Source organism: Puma concolor, chromosome A2 (assembly GCF_028749965.1).
Source record: "Puma concolor isolate L17-30 chromosome A2, mPumCon1.1.hap2, whole genome shotgun sequence".
NCBI lineage: Eukaryota > Metazoa > Chordata > Mammalia > Carnivora > Felidae > Puma > Puma concolor.
Genome location: NC_141668.1, coordinates 57,340,004 through 57,365,504, shown reverse-complemented (window position 1 = coordinate 57,365,504; position 25,501 = coordinate 57,340,004). Strand labels below are relative to the sequence as shown.

Genomic DNA, 25,501 nt, shown 5'->3' with positions numbered 1-25,501 from the left:
TAGATGAGATAGTCTCTTCATGTTTTTCTGCAGATTTCAGCTCTGCACATCCTTCCAGACCTGGCCAGACCTTCAGCACTTCCCACAGTGTTCTCTCAATATTCAGTAAAGCATGGCCTCCCCTTTCTCGGCTAATCTCTGTACACATCTCTTCACTCCATTTTGCTATTGACCGACTTACATAAAAGTTTTGAAGTTTATTTTTTTCTAATCTCTAATGATTACAGTTCAAGCAAAGATTTATGGAGTTCTTTTTAATCTCCCGATACTAAGCATCACACCTTCTAAGGAGGGGGAATTAACGAACAGTGATGGCATGAATGGCATGCATGATTAATGGATTAATACATTTCTCTTCTAATAGGTCAGGATTCCCTCAGGACTATGCATCAGTCACTCTTTAACTACAGGGCTTGCCCGGGAGGGAACATTGCAGGATTGATAGAAGTAGTTGTTAAATAAATAAATGACACTTCCTAGAGAAAGTAGGCCATAGATGGCATTGAAGGGCAAAAACAATGTGGCTCTTTTAGGTGGTATTTATCAAGTGCTTCTGCAGCTTTTCTTCTCCTATAAGTTTATTCTGGTACTATGCTGGACTTGCTGACATAGCTCCTGAGAAGATTGAAATTCATGTGGTATATCACACGCAAAACTTCACACACTTGTCAAAAACACTTGTCGCTCTCACTTTCAGTTATCACCAAATACCACAGGGAATAGTCTTAATAGACAGCGTGTATACATATGGTCTTTCAAGAAAAGATTTCCAAAAGTTCAAAAGTGACAAACTTTCAAGTTTCAAATCAATATAATTCCAAATTATCTTTTGTCCTCCAAATTAGCCAATACATTTTAAGATAAGGTGGCATTTAACAGATCCTGCCTTGAGACACATAAAAATAATCTGTTTATAAATTAACTACATGGGGGGCACTTGGGTGGCTCAGTCGGTTGAGCGTCTGACTTCGGCTCAGGTCATGATCTCACAGTTCATGAGTTCGAGCCCCACGTCAGGCTCTGTGCTGACACCTCAGAGCCTGGAGCCTGCTTCGGATTCTGTGTCTCCCTCTCTCTCTGCCCCTCCCCTGCTCATGCTCTGTCTCTCTCTGTCTCTCAAAGATGAATAAACGTTAAAAAAATTAAAAATAAAAATAAATAAATTAACTACATGGAAGATGAGAAAACCTAATTAAATAATGCATTTGAGTTGTAACTAATAATTGTTGACTTCATAATTCCTAAATTCTGCACAATACCCATAAAATCATATTTAACATCACTATTACAAATTGGAGATAATCACATAAAGTTAAGGAGAGGATTACCAGATACTAACATAGGTGATCCAATATCAAACGTGAAATTAGACCCTATAAAAATGGACTTAGACATTTTTTTTAAGAATGAAGGACACATTAATAAATTGAAGGCACCAGAATTTTTACTATATGCTTTTTGATCTATTTTTTAAAATTCTGCTGAAAAACACGTAACATAAAATTTACCAACCTGACCATTTGTGAGTGTACAGTCAAGTGGTATTAAGTATACTTACATTGTGTACAACCAATCATCAGAACATTTTCAAATTGCAAAACTGAAACTCTGTACGCATTAAATATTTCCTATCTTCCCCTCCCCAACCCCCTGGCAACCACCATTCTACTTTCTGTTTCTATGAATTTGCCTACTCTCAATACCTCAATACAAGTGGAATCATACAGTATTTTTTTTCTTTAATCTGTTTTGGGGGCTTAGTTGAAACTTAATTTAAAAAAGCCAAGCTTATTGTCCCTCAGTTATTGTCAAATCATCTATTTAGTACAGCACATTATGCTAATTTCACCCTATTAACCCAATGAGGTGGATTTCATATTGACTCTACAAATGAGGAAACTGAGGCTTGACAAGGTGAAGCATCTTATCAAAGGTTACACATCTAAAAAGCAGTGGGGCCACCAAATCCAACTTTATCTGACTTCAATGCCCACAGTCTTTAATACACCTGTCTTTCAAAATACTTACAATTTTAGAGCATTTCAACCATCTGAAGTATCTGAAGCAAGCCAAAGTGGTGTGTGTGTGTGTGTGTGTGTGTGTGTTTCTAATTTGACTTTGAATGTTGCATATCTTCTTCCCCTCTTTTTATAAATTATTTTACTCAAAATCATTTCTCAAGGCATTACTCTATTCTGTCTCAAGGTTTATTCTAAACCCTGTCCCACAAAATCACAGAATATCAAGTACCTTCCCTTTTTAAAAAAACAACACTTACAGTTGTGGAAATGAACCCCAGCTTCTTCATTTCAGGAACATTATTTTAGTGAATGGAAGTCACTCTTCCAAAACCAAGGACTCTCTTCAAACGTGTCTCCCTCTGTGTATGGTGCCTGACCTGCTGCTTATGGAGCCACCTGGGACTAGAAGTCCTCCCACTGTGACTCCAAGGTTGTCCAACCAGAAACCCTAAAAGGCAAAAGAACTACAATACCCACAATTCAGACCTCTCACCTGAAACTGGGAGAAGAGAGTGGATGGCTACAGTTTCACCCTAGGAAAAAGGGGTATGTAAATGGAAAAGCAAAGCAGTAAAGTAAAGCATTAAAAAAAATTAGATCAGGTGGGTATATGTAAGAATAATTTATAAATATTAACCTATTTATATAAAAGGAAACAAAAGTGGTTGATGCTTGCCAGGTAAGAAGAAAGCTCCCTCGGTGTAGGCAAGGACTAAGAGCTGCTCATGCAAACAAATCCTCGTGCAGGGGTGGAACCTGCACCACCAGATTCTCTTTGAGTGAGTCAGAGGTAAGGATGCCTCACTGCCTGGTAGAGCAGGTGAAGAGAACTTCCCTGGGGAGGCCTGACAAGCCTCTCCTACATCAGCCCTGTGATTGTCACTCAGAGATGTTACAGCCACAGTGGAGATATTTCACCTTTGCATCTTACAAAAAATCCCCTGGATTTTTTTTAATGTGAGCAAAATGAAACCCTTTTTGATATTTCCTTCCGTTTTCTAATTTTGTGTTTTCCTTCTGTGTGTTTCCACATGATTTCCGGTTGCTCAAGAACACGAAAACTGAAGGGAAAAAAAGAAAAATAAATGTTTAAACTTGGGTAAAATGAAAGGTGCAATAATGGTTTCATTTTTTTTTTCAACATTGGGAAGAGAGAATGTTAAAGAGAAACACACAAAAGCTGAGAAATATGTTTCCTCCATTTGCTCATACAGCATCTTTTTCTAGCCTTTCATTTCCTATCAGGCAAAATCCAGAAAATGGATATAGACAAGCCCTGGAGTGGTCTGGGCCCCCAAACATAATGGGAAGCAGGTGGCTGAATGGTGACAAAAGAGAAATTTCTTTTCCGTTTTCTGCATTTCCTCTCTACCCTTTCTATGTGTTACCTGCCTAGGGAACACTGGGGCTCCACGTGCCCGAGGCACTTCACTCACACAGAGTTCTGTTGAACTTTCCCCTCGGGTGGTCCCACAATCCAAACTGAGATGTTCTACCTTCCTTTGTCACAGGTCCTTCAATCTCCTGACTAGAACCTAACTTTCCTTTGTGTCATTTATGTTCCTTCCAGAACAAATGGCTCTCCCACTTCCCCAAACCCTATATATTTTGTTTACCGTGCTGTGTTTTTCTCCCTAAAATATGCTTTGCCCACCTTTAAATGTTCAGTTCTTTCCTTTCTTTCTCTCCTTCCTAATAAATTACATAATATTCTATCTAGTCTTGTCATAACACGTTTTATACCTCGTTTCATTGTTTGGTGTGTGTGTGTACACAGGCAGTCTTACCTTCCAATATGAAGGCAAGACCTTGTTTTATTCCTCCTTCACTAATTCAGATAAATAATCAGTGACTGAAATAATGAGATATTAACTCTAAGCTGGATGTTAATACCAATACCATTTCTATCTGTCCCAGAAAACAAACATTCGCATTTAAAGAACTTTCTAAATGTCTCTATAGAGTACTGTTATCAGAGTCCCCCCCCAACCCCGCCCCACATGGTCTAGTCTGGTGTGGCTTCCGCAATCATTATTTGCAAAAAGGTAAGGTATTAAATCTATCATTTTAACTACTGACAGTTCCTGAAGTAAAGGCTTTCATGGATCAGCACTCATTGTTTCACCAGCTCTGCCCTGTCATGTCCTTGATTTTCCTAATACCTTCCCAAAGACTGGCCCTCAGCCCCATGACTGCATCTTGGAGACTGGGCCCTGCCTTCATCTATGATTTTTGATCACTAGTTCCAGAATCTCATGCTCATTTCTCCTGTAATCTAATCTCCCCACTCTGAAGAAATAGCTGTGAACTTTGGACTACTTTAAATAGCTCTTAATCACTAATCTCTCTCACCCAAGGAAGGGAAGTGTCTCAGCAGTAGTTAGTTCCTTACACCTCTGCTTATACGGGATTCTCCTGGTCCCCACACGCTACTGTGTCTTGTAGCTATCAGCCACTGTAGAGGAAGTAAACCTTCTAGAGCCTGCTGACACATAATGATATGTCTACGGACCATTAGACACAAAAGCAGGCTGGTGAAGGTGACTGTTGTCTGGAAAAGTCTTCTTTACTCTCCTCTATCACGTCATAAGGACTGTCAGTCCCTTAACCTCCCTATGAGAACATAATCTAAGCTATCTAAAGTTGGGCACAGAGTTCATCCTCAACATACACTTCAGTGTTTTTTCCTTATGAAAGTCTTTTCCGGGGCACCTGGGTGGCTCAGTCGGTTGAGCATCCATCCTTGGCCTAGGTCATGATCTTGCTGTTCCCACTTTCAAGCCCCACTTTGGGCTCTGTGCTGACAGGTTAGAGCACAGAGCCTGTTTAGATTCTGTGTCTCCTTCTTTCTCTCTCTACCCGTCCCCCACTCATGCTCAGTCTCTCTCTCTCTCTCAAAAATAAGTAAACATTAATAAAAAAATTTTTTAATTAAAAAAATAAAATTTAAAAAAAGAAAGAAAGAAAGAGTCTTTTCTGACCTCTTCACCCTTTATTTTTCTCCTTACATTTTTCTTGTACTGATTTACACAGATGTCTGCCTGGATTAATATTTTGCCCATGCTAATCCAATACGTTTTCATCTACTCATGAAATCATCATCACTTGCAACCATGATATGTATTGTACCTAAAAAATAAGTAGAATGTGGACAAATGTTATTTCCTGACTGATAGAAAATGGAAAGGCAACCCCATTGATCCCAGTGTGTGGTGAAAAAGCAAAACAAAGGCTTGAATGGAACTCTAAGGGAAGCTTCAATAGAAACATATTGGTAGGTACTGCTTTGCCCAAGTTGAGAGAGCTAAGCAGGTACTAACTATACCTATATACTTTTTTGTTTTCATAATTTTTTTAATGTTCATTTATTTCTGAGAGAGAGAGACAGAGTGTGAGCGGGGGAGGGGTAGAGAGAGAGGGAGACACAGAATCAGAAGCAGACTCCAGGTTCCATGCTGTCATCCCAGAGCCTGATGCAGAACTGGAGCTCATGAACTGCGAGATCATGACCTGAGCCGAGGTCAGGTGCTTAAGTGAGCCACCCAGGTGCTCCTACCTATGTCCTTAAATGTGGAAATGTGAAGGTACCAAGAGGCCAGGTGGACATGCAGAAGCCAGGGGTTAGGCAAAGAGGCTACACCATGCCTTTACGACTCTAGAAAAATGGTAAGAATCATCCACTGACGGATGCCATGCTTGTACAATGTTCTCTAAAGGCCCATTGGTCAAGCACCAGAATCAAACCGGACTCCACAGCAGCAGACAAGACCCAATAGCATCACATGGGCTTCAGCCCCCCCTTCTTTTCACCATACCAGAATGTTATGTCTATCCTCCTGCCATACACTCAGGTACCATTTTGGAAAGAAAACGAGACTAAGGAAAATGAGCAATTGAAAATTAAAAGGAGTCACCCAAAAGAATATTTAAGCTGAAGATTGTGATGTCCTAAACTGTGAATTTAAAATATGCTTCACCCCATCCACAATCTAATGGTGACAATCGACATGGAAGCTGAAGTGCCAGTTATTCATGGACCCTGCCATCCTGACAGATAAGAGCAGAGCACTTAGAATACCTAATCAGACACAGCCATCTGGGAGCTGGGATTAGGAACTGGCGACAAAAAGAATCAGGAACAGGGAAGAATCCACTCTCTTGGTGAACAGGGGCAGCAGTGTAAACACTGTCCCACTCTGAATGTGGCTGTAATGGCCATGGAAAGCAGGGTCCAGAACTCTTCATGTTGATCATACAAACTGTGATTTCTAGGGTTAGCAGAAACAATGAATGTATCCAGTGGCATTGTTTTGGCTGCTGCTGTGGCTTCACAAGCTGTGTGTCTGATTCTCCAGCCTTCCTAGAAACTATGGGGTGGGTGTGTTACTTTTCAATTTATATCAGCCAAACTCATTTGCTATGGCTTGGAGGCAAAAACTCTAACTGATGCATACACCTAACACAACTCTTACTTTAATGACACAGACAGTACCTCTGCCTACTCTACTATTATTAAACTCCATTAGATCAAGGACTGGATCTAAATTAATTTCTAAATACCAAAAATTCCACAGTGCCTGGCCATGGTACACATTTGTTGACCTATATTAAACTGACCAGTAAAATAAGGAAGCCTTGCTTAAAGTTCCTTCTAACTTTATAATTCTCTGACTACATGGAAGCTGTCAGTAGCTTATTAATGCAAAGCTAATTTTTTTTTTCTTCAGCTGATTTGGAATTTAGACTTTATCCCCTCTCTGTGTCTAGTAAGAGAGCATAGCTAGTGATTTCCTGCATCCAGAGGGGGAAATCAAACACAAAAAGTGGTTTGAATATGCCCAGGGTGTTACTTAATAATCAAAAGGGGATTTTCTTGGTATCCTTCAATGACCTATGTTAAATGTCACTCATGTTTGGTCTCAGTAGGACAAATATACAAGAAAAAAGTGATAGGAAACAGCCATATTCCCCACATGCTTAGATTTTTCCCAGTATGAGGTTATCTTGGAGAGAAAGGCCACATTTAAAGCTTAGAAGAAAGTTCCCCCTGGAGTTTTTTCTCTGTCGTCTTTCAGTATGTACTAACTCTCAGACCCCTGGGCAGCCTGTGACATCCGTTTTCTGGGTCACTTTGTCCCTGAGTCATGATCACACTGTAACTTTCCAAAAATAGTTAATAACTGTGCCTTTACCAGTTAATTTCAGTGAATAGCTCAATCATAGTGAAATGTTACAGCCAAAGTTAATTTAGGTCAGATTGATCTTATTTCCCTAGATTAAGTGAGCCAAATGGTCCTTACAATTTCATATTTTCCTTCATTACATCTTTCTGGCTCCTTATTGAACCATAAGATGAATCATCCATAAATTGACCCCCACCAAGCCGTAGAAGTTTAGAAGTTGAGAAGTTCATCACTGTTTTCTTTTGTTCACTGCTTTCAGGATAACACACAAGAAAAACATGTGCCAACTGTTCGCATGATCATAAGATGTTTCCATGCTGCCCTTTTGCTACTAATCAACAACAGAAAACCCTCTGTACAGTTTTTTTCTGGAATGTCTTTGGATTACTTGCCTCCTAACCATAATCTAAAGAGTTGTTTTTGCTGACTCCTCTATATTTTTATTGGCACAATTGCCACTTTTATACCATAATCACTTTTTGTTAAAATCTTCAACAGTTTTTCCATCGACTTCCCTCAAACTTACATGATTTTCCAGAAATTCTCCAAAGTATATATGTGTATATTTGTCACTAAATCCTAAGAATAATGTAGAGTTTTGATTAAAAGAGTGATTTTCTGCATTTACTTAATAGGTAACTTTGTGTGTGTGTGTGTGTGTGTGTGCGTGCGCGCGCGCGCGCGCGCACTTTGGGGGAAAAAGAGTTTACTCTGACTTCCTGGTATACCAGATGGTAAGTTATTTGAGAGTCAAATATCAGCTTTTAATTTTATTCTATAAACCTACAATCTAGAAGCCAAGACAAGGGGATGGCAAATATTCCTATCTCATCTGTTAATATGGTTTATATAATATGCTTCACTATATATATGTTCTTGAATATTTCTTTTTTTTTTAGTTTTTTTTACACTTTATTTTTGAGAGACAGAGAGAGACAGAGTGTCAGCAGGGGAGGGGCAAAGAGAGAGGGAGACACAGAATCAGAGGCAGGCTCCAGGCTCCGAGCAGTCAGCACAGAGCCTGATGTGGGGCTCGAACCCACGAACTGTGAGATCATGACCTGAGCTGAAGTCGGATGCGCAACCTACTAAGCCACCCAGGCACCCCTGTTCTTGAATATTTCTAAATTTTACATAAAGACACAAAACATTTTTTTTAATTTTTCTTTTAATGTTTATTTTTTTTGAAGGAGAGAGAGACAGAGAGTAAGTGGGAGAGGGGCAGAGAGAGATGGAGACACAGAGTCCCAAGCAGGCTCTAGGCTCTGAGCTGTCAGCACAGAGCCCAATGCGGGGCTTGAACCCATGAACCATGAGGTCATGACTTGAGCCAAAGTAGGAGGCTTAACTGCCTGAGCCACCCAGGCACCCCAACACAAGACATTTTTTAATGTTAAGATCTATCCACATACCACTATGTGCTATGGACACCATCATTGGCATTTTTCAGGAATAGTTTAATTTTTCTCTCAATTTGAAGCTCTGTAATAAAGTAGCAGTATATTTCATACAATGGGAATACTGCCTCTTATCTTGCATATTCCTAATAAGTATTGAACCACAGTCTCTATTCTCTAACTTGGGGTTAAGAGATTGAAATCCAGAGAGACACAGGTTTATACAAGGTACAAAAATTCAGTGTTCTCTCACATAGAAAACAAGGAATGCCTTAAGTCACTTATCCACTATCCTATAAGGATTCCCATCTGGGATGTCAGAACCTATATGATGTTGGCTGCTTATATTTTCACACATTTGGCTGGTGCCAACAAGGGCATTTGAGTGTGTTTGTTTTTCATTGCAACCATAACAAATCACCACAGATTTAGTGGTTTAAACACAAATTAATTATCTTACAGTTCTGGGGGTCAGGAGGCTGACATGAATCTCACTAGGCTAAAACCAAGGTGGGAGTAAGAGTACATTCTTTTCTAGAAACTCTGGAGGAGAATCCATTTCCTTTCCTGTTTCAACTTCCAGAGGCCATCCACACTCCTTAGCTTAGATTCCCTTCCTCCAACTCTAAAGCCAGTAACACCAGGTTGAGTCCTCACAAGTGACAACTTTCTAATCTTGGCATCCCCTTTATCTCTGTTTCTGTCTCTCTGCCACTCTTGGTGTCTCTGTCTGTCTGCCTTTCTCTGTCACTATCTGACTCTATCTCTGTTTCTCTGTCTCTCTCTCAGAAGCTGGGAAAGCAACTCTGCAAAGGACTCCATGATTATAGTGAGATCACCTGAGAAGCCCAGGATATCCAACCCCCCAACGTGAAGTATGAGCCTTAATCACATCTGCTAAGTTATTCCTGCCATGTCAGGTAACATATTCATAGGTCCCAGGAATTAGGGTGTGGACATCTTGGAGGGGCCATTACTCTGGCTATAATACCAGTATACCACCTTGGGAAATACTCTATATAGTATTTTCGGATTAGAGCTGGACCCTGTACAGACTTCCCACTGATGTTGAAAGAAAATAGTTTTATTTGCACACAGAACCAATTTTAGAAGAAGATATATAATTGAAGAGGCATAAAGAAAGGCCTTGAGCCACCCCCCACCCAAACATCACCTGCTTCTCAGCAATCACCCATTATCTAATTTTGAGAGACCTATGATTCAGTTCTAAAAGTGATTTGCTCTCAAGAACAATTAAATTCAACTAATTAAATAAGACCATATTAAAATGGAAATATACCTTTAGAGGGATTGCCACCACAAAGATTCATTAGCCAACATTTTGTAAGGGATGGTTTATGAAATGGACAGAGTGCAAGAGGAATAAAGGCAGATTTAAATTAAAAAGTAGGAGTTAGCCTGTATCAGAGATACCATACAAAGTGCCTCTCCCACCCATGTAGAAAGGGAGTGTCTCTCCTGTCTCATGAAAGAATCTAGCCACAGATATACTTTTTCATGCCTTTTAACAGATGTCTCTACTGCTCTGACCGACCATCGATGACTGATTATACATGACTGGATTGAAAATTGTTGTCCATATGCAAGCTAAGCCACATTTTTTCACACCCTATGTTTGACCTGTTTGTGGTTTATGAATCAATTTGTCAACATTTTTAAGTGAAATACAGTATATGGAAATGAAATAGAATAAAATTGATCAGATAAATGGCATGGAATGAATAGAAGACACTAGAAAAGAATAGATATGAGTACCTTGAACTAAAAATGGTGAGTGTTATTTCATTAAGTGTTCATTTCAGTGTGTGTGAGTGTGTGTCTGTGTACATGTGTTTGAGTGTTTGAATATTGGATCAAATATAAATTGTTTTGCTTCCTGTGGGCAAATTTGAAAACTACCTAGCTAAATGGTGGTCTTATGAGGTACTCTGGCATGAGAGCTATGCCCAATTACACACACACACACACACACACACACACACACACACACACATATATGATTGCAACTAACTAACCAATTAAATCATCTCTCTTATGGAATGCAAATGAAAAACTTCAACTAGAGCTTCGGGCTCTGGAGTGTTGCAAGACCAAGATAAACACCTTGACAAGACGGAAAATAGAAACCACAAACCAGTCAAAAGCTTGAGTAATATGCAGAGACTGTGGGAGTAGAGAGCAGCAGGGTGGAGGGGTGGTGATTGACAGTGACAGAAAGAAAGAAGCAGAGTAAAGTAGAGGTTAGTCACAGGAATGGCAGAATCACAGACTGCAAGTTATGAGATATACCCATTTATAAGGGCAAGGCAAGGTGAGCCGTTCGTCATTCCCACATTCAACAAATACTAACTGAGTGTCTACTATGTGCCAGGGACTGTTCTAAGAGCTGAGAATACTGCAGAGAAGAAAACAGACAGAAATCGATGTCTTCATAGTGTCTATATTCTAGTGGTTGTATACTGAGTTGTGCCCCAAATTACATTTAATCATACAAATGTCACAGTGACTTCCTGTGTTCCTTCATGGTTCTCTATCCTTTCAACACACCCTCAGTGTTGTATTTCTTGCAACATGAAAGAGCCTAGTTAATGAAAGAGTCGAATAAGAAATTGATTACTTAGAGTTTTGCCTAGGGCTAATTCTAAATATACCAAAGTCTCATAATGGGGATGAGCTAAGAATTTGCCTTTTCTTGCAGATGGCATCAAGAACAAAACAGAAGAATGAAATTAACTAAATAAAATAAAGTTTCCATCATTGTTTCCTTTTCACTCATTTTCATTGGTTATTTATTTATTATATTACAAAAATATTCAGTGTCAATTATCTCTTATTTTCTCTTGCATTTTCTTTCATATTCTACCTCTTTTCTCTCATTAGAATCCTTTCTCACTCACACACCTCTTAAGTCTCCCCCATTTTACAAAAACAGCAAACTTTGTTGCCAAGAAACTGTGATAATCTTTGCATCTCATCATTGATAAGCTGTAGACAGAAACTCTATATACTTGCTGTCAGTTTTCTTACCTTCTTCTCAGTCCTCAACCCTTTCTAATCTGAATTTTACTACCATCAAGCTCTCCTTATGGCCATTTTCCCTAAAATCAATTGTCTTTTTTCAGTCTTCATCTTTCTTGATCTCTCAGCAGATTTTAACACGTATAAAAAAAAAAAAAAAAACCCAAAACCTCAGGTTCATCATAACCAACGTTTCTCTCTTGCTCAGGCAGGCTTCAGATTTATTGTTCAGGGAAACTTCATGAGGGCAGGGTCCGTTTTTGTGTTTCTTCACCATTAATTTCCCAGGTAGCATTGGTGTGTGGGATACAACAGGTGTTTGCTAACCATAGTTTGAATGTATGACTGAATGGTGAATTTATATTCCTTTTGTATACTAGATTTTAGTGGAAACAAGATTTATATCTTTCTTTAAAATTGTCCCCCAAAATAGAGAGGAAGTGAGGTCTTTATTAGGAGGGAAATTTATAAAGAAATACTTTGTTTCTTGGACTAGATGAGGTTTTTGCTAAAATGTACTTGTTTATGAGATTATTAGTGATAAAAGAGGCACAGTTGCTCATCTTTTCCAAATTACATGTCATGGACATTCCCCTAACATGATACTTAGGGTAGAGAGTAGACACATTTCCAGATGCCCATTGCTGAAATAAAATAATTAACTGGAACACTGTTACAGTGATTTCCCCCCATTTCCATTTGAAAAGAAATTTATGAATTTCCAAAGGCAGAGTTCAAAGTCATGGATGCCATTTTAAGTAAATACAGGCCTGCATATTTCATAGTATTTCGGGGAAATGAAATTAAACAGCCCCACGCACAAGTGATTAAAGCAATGTGTCACCCTAAATTCCAAGGTGATAATTTTTGGTGTCATCCTAGGGACTGATGCTGCCAGTAAGAAGGAGATAATTTATCTTAATTTAGACATATATTAACTCTTTTAAGTTACTAAAGTTCTTTGAGTAGAATTTTAAATGCTGTTTAACTAATAATGCTTCTTTTCACTGAAAGGGTATAATTTGCATTTGAAGTTGATTAATCAATTCCTCAGTAATGGACTAAGCAACAGAAATTTTTCATTTTTAAGATTCAAATCTGTGTTTAAGACCCAGGTGTCATCAATAAGGCATTTTAAAATGAACATGACTAAAATAATTTTAATATATGTAATAAGGACAAAATATCAAATTTGAGACTAAAATCAGAGATTATTCACATTAATTACTCTGTGTAATTAAATTATTCTGAACTTCCCTTAGCACTTTATAGCATTAACTTCTTGGAGACACCTAATCAGTGAATTTTAGTGCTATTATGAAAATGTTATTTGCTTATGTTGTCTATACCTATAAAATAGATATTATCTAAATTTATAAAATAGATTGTTCCTATTCCATTCATCCTTGCAGAAAAATAATAGTTTGCCAGTTATCTAGGAAATATCCTGCCAAACATGATTTAAATGATGCCCAAGTCACTGTGGGTATTATGAAAATTATTAGAAAGATGTTAGGGTAGAGTCTAAAAAGAGATTAGTAACATTGAAGAGTTACTTAGAATTTTTCAGAATTAAGACTACCTTTACTTTTTTTTAAGTTTTTATTTTAATTCTAATTAGTTAACATACAGTGTTACATTAGTTTCAGGTGTACAATGTAGAGAAACAATTCCATCCAACACCAAAACCTACGTTTATTTTGTAAACCCATACTACATTATTTATTCATATAACTCACAACAATGTATCAGGTAGGTACTGAAACAAATAAACTCAAAGTATTTAAGTGAGTGGTAGCGGATGAACCAAGCTGGACACTGGCTTTCTGTGCTCTTAATTCAGTGTTGTTTCCACTTTACCATGACGCTTAATATAATCTTCCTGGAATCGTCAATGTTCCAACACTCTGGAAACCATAATACTGCCTACTTTCAAATAAATGTTTTTATCTAAATGGTTAAAAGGAACCATTTAGTAAAAGGGAAAAATGATTTTCAAAAAAGTATTTGAGGATCAAAAACACTATAGGGAAATGCTTTAGGATTCCAAAGAAGAAATTAAACAGAGAAAAGTCCCTTTCATATTCGCTGGTGGGTAGATGAAAGTAAAAGTTCTCAAATATGAAAGAGTTCTGGGATTCATCTGGATACATTTGCTTGTATTTCCAAAAGGTAAACCACATAATATAAAAGAATGTTTCTGGCCAATTTAACAGCCTTAGGAGGACAGTTTGTGGTGTCACCACACAATTTCCTTTTATATCCCTGCTGCTGATATTGATTTGCCTATTGTTCTCTCTTTTGGCCACCTTTTCCAACATCATTGAGACTGTGCGAGTGCTAGAGAAATAGTAAATTTGAAGGTTATTTCCAAAGACTCTTTCTACATATAATCTCTTTGAGGTCAAGGACATGAATACAGTCATGCTAGTTTTTAACAATTAAGGACTGTAGAGAATATGACTATTGTCTCACACAAAAGTCAGAAGCATCTATGCTCGCTCTATCATGGGATTTTTTCGGGACAATGAAGATTCAGGCCTTCTCTGCCTAACAAAATGACTCATCAGTTGACAGAGTGATCCCTCTCTACAATCAGCCTCCATATTCCCTTTCCCAACTGAGTACTGACTCCACGCCTTTAAGATTGCCCCAGAAAGAAAACTTTGCTTATGTGAATCCAAATCATAAGTATCTAGTGGTTTCATTAACCTTGTATTTGCATGCCCCTAAATGTTAATACTTTTGTGGGCTGATCTGTGAACCCAACCACTATTTGAACATTGTTGCTTTGAGGAGCTACATTCCCATTCCAAAAAACTGACCCAGGCACATTTGATAGGGATTTTTTGAAGTATACATGGTTTAAGCCTTAGAATGCTATGAATAATAACAACAAAGTTTGAGAGTGGTTTGAGGAACTAGATAACATTTTCAGCCATTCTTCAAATGCTTGTGGAATTTTGCAATTTTGCAATAGTAGATAAAACAACTGAAAAAGAAATCAAAAAACCTGGATTCATGTCCTAGCTCTTCTACTTACTAAGCTATTTGACCTTGATCCAAAATACTTAACATGAACCACAATTTTCTCTGTTGGAAATGGGTGTAATTTCTATCCCATTAAATCTCAGGCTTGTGACGCAGCACAGGTCAGTTGTGGGACCTTGACTTCAAAGTGATACAAATGCAGGTTTGGATTTTATCTTGACTACTTACCATAACAGTGAATTTCTCTGAGTCTCAGTTTCTTACTTTTAGAATTTAGGAGGATTCAAAATAATATGTACCTAATAAGTTCTTGGCCAATGAATAACTGCAATGATCTTAAGAGATGTGGGAGGTGCCTGAAAACTGTAGAGTATTATCTAATTTTATCTATATTAAAAAATAATTAATGCTTATTTTTGAGAGAGAGAGAGAGAGAGAGAGAGAGCCCAAGCAGGGGAGGAGCAGAGAGAGAGGGAGACACAGACTCAAAAGCAGGTTCCTGGCTCTGCGCTGTCAGCACAGAGCCCAACGCGGGGCTCGAACTCACAAGCCTTCGAGCCATAAGATCATGACCTGAGTGAAAATTGGCAGCTTAACCGACTGAGCCACCTAGGTGACCCATCTAATTTTATCTATGTTGTTAAACATATGAATATGTACTTCCATTATGCAATTTAGATTACAACTTGAGATCAAAATGTATACTGAACTTGATGCTTAATATCTGTCTTTCTAACTAGAATAATTGAATGCAGGACAAGGGAAGTGAGAGGTTTTATCTCTCTTGATTATGACTTTATTCCTACAACAGTGTCATCACAGAGTAGGCGCTAGATAGTACACTCACATGAACAGGGCACTCATGTGTCAGGCATCATATCTTCATAACAACCCTGCGATCCAAGTACTATTATTAGCCACAATTTACAGGTAAGGAAAGAGTGACACTGATCAATCTCACAGCCAGTAAAAACCAGAGACAGGACTTGAACATGGTCTCACTCCAGAGCCCGTTCTCTTAAATGTTACACTTTACCAGAGATTAATATTTGATGAATAAATGGGTGAACCCCCATCTTCTTGTACACTTCTTTGTTAATCACTAAGCCATAATAACAGTAAAGATATAATGTTAGTTAAACCCATTTTGTGAAGAAGGATGGTCATTCCCTTCTGTCTTCATACAAAGTGACCCAGAAAACTTCCTTGGGGCAAAACAGAGAAAATGGATTCATTTTCTGAGCATGCCCAAGGCCAGATCACCTAGGGCAGTGAGAGGCAAAGCAGTTGTATGCCCACTAACTCTGCAGCATTTTCTCCTTCAATTCAATCCCATTGAATACATTTATACTCCTGATAAACTGTAGGGTAAACTGTGTTCTATGGAGAGGTCTATCAGTAGTGGCTTTCTCTCACAAGGACTAGACCTCAAAGAAGCTGCTGGTCTATTGGCAGATCTAGGAAGTAAAACTCACACTTCCTAGACTGTATTCTGGCTTCTCCATTCTGTGATTCACTCGCCTTTGGATTTTTCATTTTCTCTACTCAGAAGTAAGCACTTTCTAGGCTGGATAGTATTTGCCCTCAAAGTCAGCTCATGTCATAGAAGAGCTGTGGAACAGCTGTGGAACCTTACAGAATACAAAGCTCAGCCTTAGTTTCTTAATAATACTTGTTGCTTCTAATTTATACATCTCTTTTGTGCCGATATGAAATAATGCATCAAGAACTATAAATTGCTACTCAAATGGAAGGAATTTTGTTGTTCTTGCAGAGCTGGGGAGGCAAAATGGCAGAGTGGTTAAAGTCGGAGTCCTGCACAGCACTGCCTGATTCCTGATCCACGTGATCTATGACTCTCTTGTGCCTTCATCTCAAAAGTGATGACAATAATACTTATATCATGTGGATTTTGCAAGGGTTAACAGAGTTAACACACGTCAAGTTCCTACAACAGTGTCTGGCATATGATGGCAATGTCTTAATAAATGTTAGTTGTTATTGAATTACTACAGTGTGTAATTGAATTACTAGAGTGACCAGGTATGGCCTAACTGCCTTTCTCCTCTCAGGAGAGCTGCTAGGATGCCCCCACATAAGCCTCCATCCTGCCTGTCCGGGAGCTAAGTGTGAAGTTGTGAAGCTCACTAAGTATTTAACCAGCCATGGAATCTGATTGCTGTCAGATTTCAGTACAGTTCTCCAGGGGAGAAATATTTTATCTCAAAAAATATTGTCTGGAAGAAGCCATTTGGTGTACTTGAAGTCTGATTATAGCATCGTTTGATTTACAAAATGTACCTGTCTTAGCAGTCTTAGTGAATTCCAAATTTCTAACCTCTAAATTATATAACAAGTATTTTACCAAGCCACAATCTGAGTCATGTTCATGCCCTTTTCAGTAGTAAAAATGTTTCACTCTATTCAAGAAACACAAGTATTGTGGCTGGATTCAGAAAGACATTAGATAGATAGATAGATAGATAGATAGATAGATATGGTAGTGGTAGGAACTTATTTTTTTTAGTTTATTTATTTATTTTGAAAGAGAGAGCAGGGGAGGGGCAGAGAGAGAGGGGGAGAGAGAGAGAGAGACAGAGAGAGAGAGAGAGAGAGAGAGAGACAGAGAGACAGAGAGACAGAGAGAGACAGAAAATCCCAAGCAGGCTCTGCACCATCAGCACAGAGCCAAATGCGGGGCTAGAACTCACAAACCATGAGATCATGACCTGAACAGAAAGAGCAGAAATCAAAAGTTGGATGCTTAACCAACTGAGCCATCCAGCTGCCCCATGGCTGCAGGAATTTAAGATGAATTGCATTCTTAGCTTTACTTGAAAGATAGCTATAGAATGATAAATTGAGGAGGTAAAGAACTGTCATAAAATGGTTAATATTTACAACACATCCTATGTATTCTTCTGGTCTACTAGCTGAATGTTGAATCAGATAGATTTGAGTCAGAATACAGGCTACTGGTAGCTGAGAGCAAATTTTCAATCTCTTTAAGCCTCATTTGACGTATCTGGAAAATGTAAGTAATAAAAGTACCTACTTGATAAGACCCTTGAGAAAGTTAAATGCACACTTATAAAGCAGTTAGGATGTCTAACTCAAAGCTGTTTGACAATTATCACATGTATAGACATCAGGGATTCCTTGAAAATACACATTGAGTTTGATTTATGCCTAATATCTGTTTTTTTCTCTCTCAATGTTTATGATCTTAAGGACAAGGAATAAAACAAAGAGATGAAAATCAACTGAATAAATAAGAACACATATTTTTTAAAGAAAACACTAGCATTGGGGCGCCTGGGTGGTTCAGTCGGTTAAGCATCCGACTTCAGCTCAGGTCATGATCTCACAGTCTGTGAGTTCCAGCCCGGCGTCAGGCTGTGTGCTGACAGCTCAGAGCCTGGAGCTTGCTTTGGATTCTGTGTCTCCCCCTCTCTCTGCCCCTCCCCTGCTCATGCTCTCTCTCTGTCTCAAAAATAAATAAAAACATTTTTAAAAAATTAAAAAAAAGAAAGTACTAGCATCTCATCAAAAGTTAAAAAAAAATTTAAATCAACACAGAAGTGGTTGTTCAAGTTCTGAAAATTCAATGGATCTCCAAACCAGAAAGCTGTAAGTCTTCAGTACTAGAGAATCATAAAGACTAGCTGGGGAGGAGAAAAAGAAAGAAGAGCCCACTAAGAAGAAAAATAAGGAAGTCTGGGAGTTCTTAAAAAAAAAATCAAACAGAGTGTCACGGGGATCTGAATAAATGAGACAGTTTGAAATGAAAATTTCTTCCCTCAACTTCAATAAATACTCATTGAGTGAATAACATACGCAAAGATCCAGAAAAACAAGGTGATAAAACATGTTCTCTGCCTTTAAGAGAATTTCAATACCATAACAGGGTTATTATAGCAGGAGTTTATGCAAGGAGACGGGAGTAGAGAGGAGAGAACACCTCGATCTGTTTGGCAAAGGGTGGTGGTCGAAGCAGCCTTAACAAAGGAGGTAACAGGTGGGTTGAATCAGAAAGATGACTATTAATTGTCTGGGAAGAATGAAGGATAGGGCATTCTGGGCAGATAGACCATATGCAAAACCACCAGAGGCTTGAAATAGCCTGGCATGCTTGAGAAATTGCAGGTTTGGAGTCCTTTAGGGCCTTTGCACTCTTTATGAATTCTGTGTAGGAGGTTCGCTCAGCTACACTTCAGGTGCACATACATTCTAGCCATTCAAGTCTCAGCTTAAATGTCACACCTCTATAAAACTTTCTCAGACAGATCACAAAGCTTAATTTAGCCCCTTGTCATTCTAGAGCAAATAACTATTTTCATTATGTTAGGAGAGTGTACTAATGTTTTTTTTTTTTTTTCTAATTTCCCTTATTAGCTCATTGTTTACAAGCTATTTGACCCTAAAAGTTCCTTGACAACAGGCACCCTATCTTATTGACCACAGTATCCTACTGCCTAGAATTCTGCCGACCATCAAGTGGACACTCAATAAATATTTGGTTAATGAATGAAGTAGGTTGGACATATAATCAAGGGACAGAGGTTGAAGGGATTTGTAAGCCATCATAAAGATTGTGTATATTCAATAGGTGGAAGAGAACTACTGGTGATTAATCAGTAGGAGAAAATATATAAATAGTTTCCTCTTAGAAGATCACTCTCATGATTATACAGAAGATGCATTTGAGAAGAATGGGGCTGGTTTGAAATCTAAGGAAGTAACTAATACATGACATCTACAGTGAGGAATGTGAAGATGTGACTGATTGAAAACAATTTTTAATTGGAAGGACCTAAAGGTGAGGACCGGACCCAACACTCAGGCTTATAACATGTACACAATACAAATACTTCAAAATTGAGTTTTCAAAGATTAAAGAGAGTCAATAGTATAAAAAGAGGAAAAGCATACAAAGAAAATGAAAACAGAGGGAAAGTTGTGGCAACACAGAAGTCATTGGTGGCATTCCAGAGCAGAAATGGTGGAAGGGATCTCTTGCTACCAAGAGCAAATGAATATGATGGCTGTTAACAGCTATTCCACTCTTCATCTCTGGCTCCACCCTACACCACGGTGCAGGGGGTGAAGGGGCGGGGAGTGGATTCAAACAGACTTGATTCAAACAGCCCACAAGAGCAAGCTCTATCCACACCCCTCACAGAAAACTTCCCCTGGACACCACTCAGGCTAATAAGTACAAACACTAGCGGCAGCAAGATACATTTCAGGAAATAGTCCAAGAAGTGTACAAGCACTTTTCTTTATGCACAAGCCTTGCAGGACAACTTGGGGGTCAATGGAAAATGAATTCCAGAGTCCCGGATTCCTAGATAAGGGGGTGTCTTGGGCGCAACCTGAACTTCCCCATGGCCTTAGAGATTCCTTGATTGGTGTTAAGAAGCACAGCTGGGGGAAGACCAGAGCATGAAGGTCCAGGTCAGACGCCAGTTCTACCTGGGTCTAAACTCAGGATGGATTGCAGAAGGAGCTCAAGAACTCACATCCTGTCATCTTGAAACCTCACAGAAATAGACTAAGAAATCTCCCTCTGCAGGAGTCCCAACAAAGTCTGGTTGTTCCTCAATCACTCTAAGTGGTCACAAGCCCATCCCATCGTAGGCATCAATCATCTTGGCAGGGAGGAATGTGGTTGACTATTTGACTTAACCTGGACCTATGCTGTACCCTGGGGGAGGGGCGTGAACACCATAGTCTGAGAAAGGAGCAGTAGTGGAGGCCAGGAGAGAGATAAGGTGAAAGGATGCAGAGGGGCTGTGATGTTTATGTGTGCACTACTGTTGGACACGAAGGAAGATTCCAGGGTCCTATGGAGGGGAAAGCAAAAAGGAATTGGAGTATATGAAGCAGCACTTGGAAGTATGATCCCAAGAGAAAGGAAAAATGTAATTAGAGCAAAGAAAAGGGGGCAAGGCCTGATGATAGCTTTGTCAGGGAAAATCTGTGCATGTTTGAATGTAGAGGAGGAGAGCTTAAAATTTTAATATACATATAATGTTTGTTGTTAAAATGTAGATTTTGATTCAGCAGGACTGAGGTGGGGTTTGAAATTCTGCATTTCAAATAACCTCTCAGGTGATGCTGCTGGTTCATAGATCTCACCTTAAGAAGCCAGGATATAAAGAATTAGGTATGAAAGAAAGAATGAAATTGAAGGGGCTGCAAAGAAAGGAGAGATGAAAACAAGATTCCCTGAAGTACTCCTCTTTGGGAGTGGGGACATTGCAATGCTCTGTGAAGTATGGAAGAGTATTCGGACCATCTAGCATAAGCATGAAGAAGTAATGTTGCGCTTGTGAATGTCTTGTCCTTCCTATGCCCACGCTCAATGAAAACATGGCTTTCGTGTGTGCGTGTCTGTGTCCAAGGATGTGTGTCTGGGCGTGTGTGCCCGCATACGTGTGTGTGCATGTTGGATTCTTTTGACAGTCTAGCAGCTGACCACAGGCTTTCAGTCACATTGTTAGTGCTTCCCTCATGACCTCATTTTTAACCAGTCATATAAATAATGAAACTGAGTAAATTAGGGCTTCACAGAGTCTTCTTTCGACAATTCAGAGATCTGAAAACCATATAAATTTGCCAAGTAATGAGGTGTCAGCACCTTAGGGTGACAATACTAAAAAAGTACCTCGTTAAAATAAGGAAGTAATCATTAGCGAAAACTTATTTCTGCCACTTTTGAGCCGAAACAAAAATAACGTCAGTTTTTTCCACAGATACTGACCTCAACAATGACTTTTCTAAAGCATTAAGTGGGGTACTGTCATGACAAATATTTTCAATAAAGCCTTTTATTTGAAGTTTCAAAAAATTTTTTACAACACATCTACCATCCCACTGTCTCAATTAACTATTGGGAAATAACATATTTTTGCAAGTGAAGAATGTGTAACCTAAGGATTTTATCTTGATTATTACTCTATGAAGCGTTATTAATTCTCTGGATGTATAATTTGTCCCTTAGTATCTTGAAGACCAGCTAAAATTTGAAAGAATTTTTTCCTCTTCATGGCTCCTCAGTCCATTTAATGCTCACTTTACTGTCTTGGAAACAGGAGAGTAAAACAGAAATCATGGGAATAAGTCTCTGAAAACCTGATTTTCTTGATTCTGCAAATATTTTTTTTCTTAATGTATATTAAGTCACTAAATTCCCCTCCTCCTATTTTTCTTACTTCCCATGTTAAGTCTTTCATTTCCTTTGTCTGGACTTCTTTTTGACTGGCTTTCTCCATTACTGTCTCTACCTCATCTTTCCATTTCAGCTTATATATCACCTCTTTAGAGAGGTTTTCTTAATCTCCCCTCCATAAAGTGAGACCTTTTATTATTTTCTCTCACAGCACTCTGCTGAATTCCTTCATAGCAGTAATCATAATCTGCCTGTGTTTGTTTACTTGATTATTTTGTCTTGTCTTTAGAATGCCTACTGTACAAGCTCAGGTAAATATTTTCCCTTGTTTTTGGTTGTAAGCCAGAACCAAGCAGTATATTGCATATGATTTACTCTCATAATATGTGTTAATGACTATAGGAAGGAGAGAAGGAATATTCTTTTAAAGGAAGTTCTTTTAAAGTAGGAATTTGCTCTTTAATCTCTATAAACCTCAACTTTGTAGCCCCATGCTTCACATAGAGTAGGTGCTCAATAAATACTGGTTGAATAAATAAATAGATGATCAGGAAAGTGTCTGCAAATGTGAATAATTTCACTCTCAGTAGCCACAAGAGACAGAAGAAGAAGAAGCAGAAACCAGAAAGTCATGTATCCACCAACCACAAGTACTCTTTTGATTTTGGTTGATATTTGTGAGGCTTTTCCCTGGTCTTTCCAAACATACTCTAGAAATGCTTTACCCAGAGGACTTGTCTAAAATATAACAGGGAAAAAATTATCTAATTTTCTCCAAGGTTTCTGTTTCTATCAACCTATGTGTTTAAAAACTCTGTAGTGCTCATGGGGATCACCCTCAGGAAAAGTGGACAGATACTTAGAAAAACCACAATCTTTCACCACAGTGGAGTATGCACTGATCATTACCAGTGAGCACCTTCAGACATTCTTACTGATCATGACCAGACAGCACCTTCAGACATTTTGTGCTTAATGGCATGCAGTTCATTTTTTCTCCACTTGTCACTTAGAACCAGAACCACAAGTTTATTTATCAGAATAAAAGATTCACATAGATGGCTTTTGCTTAAGAGTTAACAATGTAAGTCTAATTGCTAGGGTCCGTGTCCACTCCCCCAATTATATGTGTGACCTTGAGCAAAATGTTTAATCTTTTTAGGACTACTACCCACAACATGAACATAATAATATTTAACTCATGGGGATTTTGTTTTCATTCAGTAAAATAATTCAGGTAAATATTTGCATCTGTACTGCCAGGAAGTTATTAGTGATTAGTAATTCCTAGTGCTAATGTTAAGAATGTGGTAAGAGCTTGATATTAGCTGCATGTTAGCTATCATCATTACCGACTTTATGATTGTTTTTCAGTTGTAGAAGGAAACTCAGATATTTGAAAAAAAGTAGAGGAGATAAGAAGAAAACATTTGCTACTTGCTTTATGGACATTCAGAAGTTATGAATACCATCATTACTCTTTCCTGATAAAACAGGATGAGAGGGAGCATAAAGTCTTTCTTCTCCACAATACACTGGAATCCCCCAGGAATGGGAAGAGTTTCTTCACAGTTGTATGAAGAGACCCCAGTGTGTTTTTTGTTTTGTTAAGTCATTCTATTGTATTTTTTCCTGTATTTCTTGGCCTTTCAAGTTTTATATCAACAGTTAGGTGTGTTAACATTGTTAGATAACAATTCCATTGAAATAAACCGGAGTAGGGGCACCTGGGTGGCTCAGTCGGTTGAGCTCCTGACTTCAGCTCAGGTCATGATCTCGTGGTTCATGAGTTCGAGCCCTGAGTCAGGCTCTGTGAAGACAGCTCAGAGCCTGGAGCCTGCTTCAGATTCTGTGTCTCCCTCTCTCTCTGTCCCTCCTCTGCTTGTGCTCTCTCTCTCTCTCTCTCTCAAAAAATAAACATTAAAAAAAAATTTAAAAACAAGGAAGTTTCTTTAAAAAAATAAATTGGAGTAAAAGAGAATGGCAGCACTCACAATGAAAGAGATGAATCTGTATTAAAAATAGCATTTTAACAATTCTTCAGAAAAGCCATTGCCATGCCAATCTAACTAACCCACTTTGTGTGTGTGTGTGTCCATGAGTATGCAAATATACTGAATTGATTACAAAGGCTAAAGTTGTTAAAAGTATACCTTCTGTCAATACATTCCCCCAAAAGTCTCAATTCCATCCTTACTTGAAAAACTAATATGGGGTACCTGGGTTAAGCATCCGACTTCAGCTCAGGTCATGAACTCATGGTTCCTGAGTTCAAACCCTGCTTCAGGCTCTCTTGTCTCTGGCTCTCTGTTGTCAGCACAGAGATGCCCGCTTAGCAACCTCTGTCCCTCTCTCTTTTCCCCCCTCTCTCTCCCTCCCCCCATTTCTGCCCTTCACCCACTCATGTGTGCACTCTCTCTCCATCTCAAAAATAAACACTGAAAAAAGTAATATACCCAAACAATGCATTCACAAAGTTACTATCCAAAATACTCTATCCCCCCACCTTGCTCTGAATACCTATTACTATCTTATAGATCTGACAGTTTATTTATTGTCCATCTCCCTTACTAGAATGTAAGCCCTATGAAGACGAGGAATTTGTTCATCTAAGTCATAACTGTATCTCTAGCATATAGTAGATACTCAATAAACACCTGTGGGATGAATGAATATCCCTTAAAATCTGTGAGATGTCAAGGCAATATACTTATATGCACAGCACAAACCATGGGAAAATCCTTAGTTGAACTCAGTATAAGCAACAGTGTGGTGTGGCATAAATATCAGTCGAGGTTTAGATTTTAGACTTGGTTCTGTCACCAAATGTGACAATGTAGGCAGAGATTATGGCTTTCATCTGTGTCAAACGACATAGATGATTAAGAAAAAAAAAAAAAAAGCATCTTCTTTTCTGTGTTTGATTCAATTCACCAAAAATTATTTCTTGCTAAGTGTCTATTAAGAAACGCAGATTGTTTCATAGGATAGAGTTGTGGGGGGATGGGCAGGAGAAGTGGCAGGGAGATAGCCAGTGTCTTTAAAGAAATCTTTACACCCAGGAAGTTATTAGATTAGCATACAGGATAGGATAAGCATTGACACAATTTTGTTATTCGGTTACTACTTTATTTTTTTTTTTTTAATTTTTTTTTCAACGTTTATTTATTTTTGGGACAGAGAGAGACAGAGCATGAACAGGGGAGGGGCAGAGAGAGAGGGAGACACAGAATCGGAAACAGGCTCCAGGCTCTGAGCCATCAGCCCAGAGCCTGACGCGGGGCTCGAATTCACGGGACCGCGAGATCGTGACCTGGCTGAAGTCGGACGCTTAACCGACTGCGCCACCCAGGCGCCCCTCGGTTACTACTTTAAAAATACGAGTTTCCTCTTTTGATTCTCTGTTCTGCAAAATAAAACTGGTAAGAATTCAAAGCAGAATCTAATTGAAATTGTAGAAAATAATAAAACTGTCATACAGTTATTTCAAATATTCAGTTATTAATTTATAATTTGAAGTATTGCTAAATTTAGCTTTTATTAAAGCTTATGGAAACATAAAAGTGAGTATATTAAAATATAGATCTAATTCCTCCTATTCATTATTCCATTGTTTTAGATTGCAATTTGTTTTAATAAGGGGCTGCCTTCATTTGAAAAGCACAAGCTGCAATTTGTTAGTTTTTTGCTTGCCTA

At 38.5% G+C, this 25,501-nt stretch overlaps 1 protein-coding gene across 4 annotated transcripts in view; it reads right to left on the bottom strand.

The window, feature by feature from the left end:
* MACC1 (MET transcriptional regulator MACC1) overlaps nucleotides 1–25,501 on the bottom strand; it is a 104,705-nt gene that overhangs the window by 62,418 nt on the left and 16,786 nt on the right. Inside the window, exon 1 of one of the 4 annotated variants that reach the window (XM_086694667.1) lies at nucleotides 2,279–2,906. The exons of 2 other annotated variants lie outside the window; for them this stretch is intronic. The gene's annotated coding sequence lies outside the window, so the exon portion shown is untranslated. Of the gene's footprint in view, nucleotides 1–2,278; nucleotides 2,907–25,501 lie in introns of those variants that run through there. One more of the 4 variants, XM_025929966.2, reaches the window with a different exon arrangement.